The sequence below is a fragment of the Erigeron canadensis genome, chromosome 7 (assembly GCF_010389155.1).
Source record: "Erigeron canadensis isolate Cc75 chromosome 7, C_canadensis_v1, whole genome shotgun sequence".
In the NCBI taxonomy this organism is placed as follows: Eukaryota; Viridiplantae; Streptophyta; class Magnoliopsida; order Asterales; family Asteraceae; genus Erigeron; species Erigeron canadensis.
In genome coordinates, this window is record NC_057767.1 from 37,594,116 (window position 1) to 37,602,728 (window position 8,613).

Genomic DNA, 8,613 nt, shown 5'->3' on the forward strand with positions numbered 1-8,613 from the left:
AAAGCTAGTTGTCATTATCTATTATTCTTACAAGTTCTGATTTTGATGTGGTTCTAAAAATTGAAGGTAAACCCAAAATTTTAACTATACATATATTATTTTTATCATTATTGTTTATTATAATTCAGTTTTGATCATCGATATACTATAAGAACAATTTATTTGATACTCACGAATCATACATGTGTATGGCATATTTAAATTTATTTAAGATACAATATATATATATATATATATATATATATATATAATTACCATATATCATATGAGTATTAGTCTATTTAGACTAGTAAATAAAATAGAAAAGGATGGGAAAGGGTGAGGAAGAATGGCGAGATATTCTATGCAATTAGAGAATGAAAAAATACCTATTGAAAAATCAGGAGAGTTAGGGGCGAGTTACTTCCCCCACTCTTAGGGGCGTTTGGTACGATGGAATCATAGAGAATAGAAATGTAATAGAGAATAAAAAAAATGGAAAAAAGAATAAGTGTATGGAAAGAGAATATATTCAGTTGTTTGGTAATAACAGAGAATGAACACAAGAAAAATACAAAAAAAATAAACAAAATTAATTAAAAAAATATCAAAAAAATTTTAAAAACTTAATAATTTTATACTTCAAAAAATATATATAAATAATACATAAACTCCATTATCAATATAGTATAATCAAACTAAAGAAGTGATTATCATTTTCTTTCCCCCCTTCTATTCTACTCTAACAAACACCCCCTTGATGCTTGACAAGTCCGGCACATAAAATAAAATAAAACCAAATAAACAAACCAAACCACAATTCTGGTCTCTCTCTCATCAAATCAATGGCGAATTCCACTGACCAACCACCGTCACAATCCGATAACCCGAATCCACCTATTTCGGATCTACCCGATCCATCTCCATCATCTTCCACCGTTCCACCACCATTATCATCATCAATTCCCCCACCAGCAAACCCTAACCCTAATTTACAACAACAAACGGCCATGGCACCGCCCCCTCAGATCCAACCATACTCTACCGTCCCTCCTTCTTTCCGTCCGCCGGTGCCTCTAACGTCCTTTGTTCCTCAGTTACCTCCAATTCCAAATGCTAGCTTTCAAAATCACGGAATTCTACCTCAGGGACAGGAGCAGGTTCTGCCGGCGGCGGTTATGATGTACGAACAGCCTGGTCAGCCTCCTTCCGGTCCGCCGGTGTCTTTTCCTCCAGGTGGATTATGTCTTTCCAATTTGTGTAATTCATTACATATTTTTGTATATATATACATGCATAAATTAAGAAAGTGTGATTTATTTGAATTTATTCAAAAGTGTAAATTAAATAATGATAATTAATTCTAAATTATGTAAATTTGTGGGATTACAATCATCAAGTTGTGAATAGTTTTATACTTTTTTTTCTTGAATTGTATTAATACTTGGTTGGAAAGTGGAATGGACTTGTGAATTTGATTAATTAATTTATATGTTGGTTGTTTGATATATAGATAGATACAAATGTGTGTATGTATAGGTTGCAGTTTAGTGTTTATGTGTGTAGTATTACTGTATTAGTAATTATATAGTCTGGTGGAAAGCAATTGGGAGGAGTGTAGTGTTTTTGGTTTAGGGAGAAGTCATGACAAGATGTTTTCTGGTACAGTTTGAAAAACGTTGGAAGGCTCTCGGTCATATGGCAGTTTCTTAGAGACCCTTGATTCATTACTCCCACAACTTTTTTGGTATGCAAGCATTTTTTTGACTAGCTTCCTTCATTCTCCTTAACATAGAAACACAAGAATATAAGTGGAAAAAGTTTAGTTTTTGATGATCCAATTTGACCCCGTTGAACGAAAAAAGAAGTCGCTTGTAGTTTGTCATGCTATACAATTTGTGCCATGTTATTTTTTAGTAGGGTTTTATCTGTAGTCTACTTTCCCTTTAATGGTTCTCGAATCGTGATTTGTCGGCAGCAGAACATGCTTGCAACTGAGTGCTTCTTGCATCTTGCCCATTACATGCCAAGGTATCTCAATCCTTTCAACTACACTATTTGGTTTCAATTCTTTGCATTTGTTACCGTGCATAGTAATATAATAGTTTAAGATATAAAATTTGCGGAACACACCTTAAAGTGTCTTGTCACAATGAATCGGCGTATGTGAGACTTTTTGCACTTTCATGATCTTGAATTACATATTCTTGTCCTCAGTTACATTCAGGTTCTCTGTTCAGCTGGTGTGCTTATGCTGCCATCTCTAATTACTTGTAATATTTTGGGTAAAGACTGTTGATTAGCTTTTGCTGTTGAATATGACTTATTGTGGAAGTTCATGAACATCACACTTTCAAAACCGTATTCATTTCCTGGACATGCTCTAACAAGTTTGCATAGTATGTTTGTCTACTTTTTGCAGGATACATACGTTATCTGGGACGAGTTGTAGCATTACAACCCCATCCAATGGTGCTTGTGCGGCGGGGTCAAGTTCCTCCCATCTTGAGGACACCTATCAATCTAAACGTAGAAAAGCCAATGACCACAATTTATGTTGGCAAGATAGCATCAACGGTGGATAATGAATCAAACAAAGAAAATGATTACTACTCTACCTTTGGTCTGGTGACGGATGAAGATAAGGAAGCTGACCGTGATCCCTGTGAAAAACTTACAGGAATGATAGAAGAGAGTATCAAGAATAAACCTTTACCACTCCCCTCTCCTCCCCCACAAATTGCTCCTGATGTTCTAGTTACTCCAACCTCTGAACATCTAGCAAAATCGAGGGATGGTGACTCAGATTTGGATATGACGAGAAATGGTAAGTATAGATTTGCCTGGGGAGTTGCATTTACATTTTGAGATTGATTTTTTATTATTATTTTTGTGACATGTAATCTCAATAGTTGGTTTATAGTTCTGGATGAAGTAGTTCTGCCTTGAATTATTCATGGGTCAAATAACCAGCTCCATATTAGTAACTGTTTTAATTGATAAAATGACAGTTGTCATCTCTTTTGTTCTGATTTGAGAGACTTATACCCTCATCTCACAAGTCGATTCTTTTTAGTATCTTAAGATTCTTCTTTTGAGTCATTTAGTAAATAACTTCATGTAATTACAAAAAACTGTCCAACATTTAGCGTGGTTGATTATTTTTTTATTACAACAAAAGGAAATCCAGACACTATCTCATACCATATGTTTTGATTATTTGATTTTGACTCTTAGCGCTTTCATAATGCGCATCTAAGGACCAACTTTGTAATCTGTTTACTTGCTTTCTCTGGCAGTTATGGTATCCTAATTGATTGTCGGCTTTTGTGTGTTGGAAACTCTTTGCTTAATTACTTACTGATCTGTTACGTATACAGTGGAAGATAGAAATGATGAAGAAATGAATAGCAAAAGCATACCCTCAGTGAAAGCAAGAAAGCTGAAACAAGTTCACCCGACCGAAATAATAGGCGGAGCAAAGACAGAGATCGGAACCTGAAGCGTGAAAAGGAACGCGAATTAGAAAGATACAAAAGAGAGAGGGAGCAGGAAGGGGCTAAGAGAGAGAGGGACAGAGAATACAAAATACGCGAAGATGAGTGAAGATATCGGCCCCGTTTGAAGGATTGGGAATCTCGGGAAAAGGAGAAAGAGCGAGCCCGCTAACAAGAGAGAGAAAGGGAAAAGCAGAGTGAACAAGATAGAAAATATGAGATACTTGATCAAGAAAATGATGATAGTTATAGCAAAAAGAGAAAATATAGTGGGGAGGAAAGAGAGAAAAGAAAACGGAGGTTAAGGGAAAAGGAAGAAGTTATTGATGACAAAATCAGAGAGGAAGAAGAGATTGATGAAGCAAAGAAGAAAGAAGAAGAGAGAGAGCGGCAAAAAGAACAACAAAAACATGCCTTAGAAATTTTGTCCAATAATACCACAAATGGATCTGAAAATGCTATGGCTGTTGATGGAAGTTTGTTGGAAATTAGAAATAAGGCTGTTGATCACGAGACCACTGATGTTGCGATGGAGCTTGGAAATGCGATCGGTAAGTTCTAATTTAGAGGTTGCAATTTCAGTTCTTCTCTTGCATAAATAGGTTAATTTGGTCTAGGGTAACCTACTAAAGAAGGGAACGGAATCAAATGAATTAAAAGTCACCCAAATTTCTCGAGTGTTATATTGTCATGATATTTTCAATTGCAATAATAATCAGGATTGTTGTACTAGTAGTTCGGATAGTAATCATTACCATATTAACTGTGTATAAAATTAATATTGTGCATAACAAAGTGACGCGTTTTGTCTACATTATCTTTTGATTATTTGCTTAAATTTAACTCTGGAGAAAAATATTGGTGGCGGCTACATCCAAACGGCACATGCCATTTTATTACCATTTGAGACAATTGACTGGTCAACTACTATATGAAGAAGGGATAAGTATCTTATAATGTAATAAACTTTGAACGAATGTTTATAGTAGGAAAAATAACTAAAGTTGTGTGTATTGTATGTAAACAACTCGAAAATAATGTTTATTGTATGTAAGAAAATGTATTCAACCAATTAAAATCAGACAAGTGACACTTTTATATGGCTGCCACGTAGGTTTTCTTACATACAATAAACATTTTTTAAAGGTGTTTACATACAATACACAAAACTTTAGTTATTTCCTACTATAGACATTCGTCCAAAGTTTATTACATTCCCGGATACTTATCCCAATGAAGAACCAATTAACTTTCTTTCCAAAAAAAAAAAAAAACGATTAACTTGAAAGTCAGCCGTATCATTTAGATTAAAGCTTCGAATGGATTTTTCGGAAAACAAATATGAGTTTTATTTCTGAATTGATTACTTGGTGTTCCAATATAACCGTGTAATACCACTAATAACAATATGACGGGATGATATTATAATGGTCTGTGAGAGATTTAATTTTTTTTTTAAACGTGAGAAACTTGAAAGTCAACAATATACCAATCTGGATAATTAAGATACATTAGATTAGGCTGTTGAAAAATAAGATTTTTACAAGAGGACATGATAAAAGGTATATTGTTATATAATGTTATTAACTTTTAAAAGATTACCATAATATACATACTTTTCGTTATGACGGTATCCATTGTAAACTTTTGTGTATTAAGACCCCTGTCTCATTTTAGTTGTTCACTGTTAACTTAAAGTCTTTTTGTCCCAACTTTGACCACAAATATTTTTGTTTATATTCTATAACACTTGATATAAAATATATCAATAGATTTAATTTTAAACGAACTTTTCAATGATATAACTTTCATCAAGTATTATATAGAGTTAATTACAGAAATCGTCCCTGTCGTGAATCTGCCCTTGCAGATTTCGTCCCTAAGTTTAATAAATTACAGTTTTAGTCAAAAAAAAACTTTTCTCTGTTAACACTTTTGGTCATGACCATAAACGCCTGTTAAAAAGTATGTCAGGTATCAGGCACGTGATGGGTAATGCTTAGAGTAAATTACAGACTTTGTCCCTATCATGAACCACCACTTTTAGCTTTGGTTCCCTTATAATAACTACACTTTTAGTCCAAAAAAAAAATTACAAACACATAAACAAAAGCCATAACTTATTTACTAGATTATCATCATCTTCATCTAACTACAACATCAAATTTATATAGATCCAGAAAAATATAAAAAAAAAAAAAAAAAATCTTTTCCCAACAATTATATGAAATCACCTGATTCATCAAAAATCCATTGAAGTAAACAAAAATATCTTTGATCTATCTACATCTACATCATCGATATATATATATATATCCGATCTAAATCTATATCTCTTTCATTTCCGGTAACAACTCCAACACATAAAAAAAAACTGGTGGGAGGAAGAATATATGGATATAGATATGATTTTATGTATGGAGGAAAGAATAATTTAATAGGGGTATTTATTATGTATGTATATAGTTAGAGATATAGATCCGATTCATATGAATATAAATTTTATTATGTATTACATAAGTACGAATTTTATTATATACATACATGTTATGTATATGTTCTTGATTTGTTTTTTACGAGGATGGATAGACGAATGAATGATTTGTTTTTGATATATATATATATATGAAAAAGTTAAATGCTTTAACTGTAGGTATATGAAACTATGATGTGACAACTTTGGGAAAAAAAGTTTAGCCACACTTTCAGTATCAAACCTACTTAATTTGCTTAATATATAAAGAGAAATACTACATTAACAAAACAAGTTATAAACACAAACTTATAAACTTATGTATCACCAATTGATCTAATTCACATGACAATAAGTGAATTTGTAAACATTATTACATAATTTATTTAATAATTTACCATTTCTCATTGTAAAGTTTGTTTGTAGGAAGCGGTTATAGATTTTTTTTTTCGAACATTCAGTCGGTACACACATCGAAGAAACCTCACCGTATAATGGTGAAATATTACATGTACCCTAGACAACGAGATGTTGACCATAAACGTTACAAGTATTCAAAGGGAAAAACCCCAAGGTTTTGTCACCCCTAAAGATCGAAATCAAGATCTTGGATAAAATCGGGAGTGCCTCTAACCAGTTAGACTGATCTTCATTGGCAAAAACTTAAACAAAATGACAATTTTAATATATATTAAAAAACAACTGATATTACTTCAATCGACCAATTAAAACTCACAATTTTTCTAAATTAAACTATTAAATATGTGACTAAATTAGGTTAACATAAATAATTTATGTTGTTATTAGATAATATTTTACTATATATAATAGTAAGCATAATAAATTGTGTTCAAATAGAGAATACGTATGGTTATTAGATAATGATTACAATATATAAGAATAATACTTTTATTATGTTAAATTTTATATATTATTAATTGTAATATTATTGTTAGGGGGGTAAGAAATGAACCGGAAAACCGAAAAACCGATCCGAATCGCGTGATCCGAAACCCAAAAAACCGAAACCGGAAATGTTTTCAATATTCATTACCCGCGGTTAACTGAATCGAACCGAGTTTTGTTATATACCTACATATATTCATATATATGTATATTTACAGATATATGTATTACATGATTACATCATTTACATATCTATTTAGCTAAATTTTTGTATTTGTCGCCTAAAATATTAATAAATTATTAAATTTTTTTCACAATCTATAATTAGTTTTAGATATTCCAAGTAATTTTCTTATATATATACTCTTTTTAGAAAAAGTTGTTAACTTTGTTTAAAATATTTATCTAAAATATTAATAATATCATATAAAAGACATTTTCAGTAGTAAATCATGATATTCTTAAATAGAACTTGCATTGCATAAATATAACGTGTTAGAAAAAAGTAATTCAAAATAGATGTAATGTATATATATATTTATTAAAAAAAATATTTTTGTAGTTAAATGTCTATTATAGATAGAAAAGTTAATTAATACAATGTAAATTGATTATTATAATTGAAAACTTAAACTTTATATTAGCATATCTTTAATAAATGGTCAACCGAAAATAAAACCAAAATTGACCAACTTTTTCAGATAACCGAAATTAATGGTTCAAAATTTCTAGCTAACCGAACTGAACCAAAACTCGAAAAACAGTTCAAAATTTCTAGCTAACCGAACTGAACCGTTTACAGCCCTAATTATTGTTATAATTGTAATCGGAATATAACTAGGATAGTCATATATAGTTTATATTAATATTTGTAATCAGACTATAATTAGGATAAGTATGGTTGTTATTAGCAATTGAAATCAAATTATATTTAAGATACAAATTATTATTATATATAAACTAAACCTTACAAATAAAAGTAACATGTAAAATCATTGAAAATTTCACAAATCAGCAGCTACTTTTATTGTTTTTAAAAACCATGACTAACAAAAGTAAAATTACTTTTTTGCAAAACATATATGAGAAATCGGCCAATTGTGTAATCAAAGTTAAGCTATTGCTTCTCTGGAAGAGTTTGTATAAAAAAGAACTCTGCTACACTATACAAACTTAATATGATATAGCATCCAGTATTTACACTTGAAAATCTCAATATCTTTTTTAAGTATATTTTTACTTTTAATGTATTAGCATTTTTGTTGTTCCATATACTAATTTTTATATTAATAATATTATAAAATCCGTGTATTTGATAAGGGTCTAAATTGTAGATTGTAATTATCTGTTAATATGATTTGTTGGATTGCATTTTAAAAAGACGTACATATAATCAGACTCCGTAATAACAGTCATATGGCCGAGGTTAATTTGTTTTATTTAAGACATCACTTGCATCCCACTTGATATGACTACGTCATTCTATGGATGTCACACTAACATCACGTTCTTTTCACTCAGGTCATTCTTTAGCGCGTGTAATCACCTCTTCTCTTCCATTGATTTAATTATAGTAGACTGCATAGGAATATAGGATATGTTGGCGCGTGGCCATTGGATTGGGTGTCATTTAAAAGTTCATGACGTTTTTGATTATTTTAAGAATCTATATTTTAAAAGGATTATATCCTAATTTTCCGTAGATAAATATAGGAAGATGTGCTTTGAGGTACAAATGAAATACCACAACACCAAATC

The 8,613-nt window shown here is 31.0% G+C and overlaps 1 pseudogene; it reads left to right on the plus strand.

Annotated features, from left to right (window-relative positions):
* Window positions 1-681: 681 nt before the first annotated feature.
* Window positions 682-4,288, plus strand: LOC122607344 (annotated as a pseudogene).
* The last annotated feature ends 4,325 nt before the right edge of the window (window positions 4,289-8,613 follow it).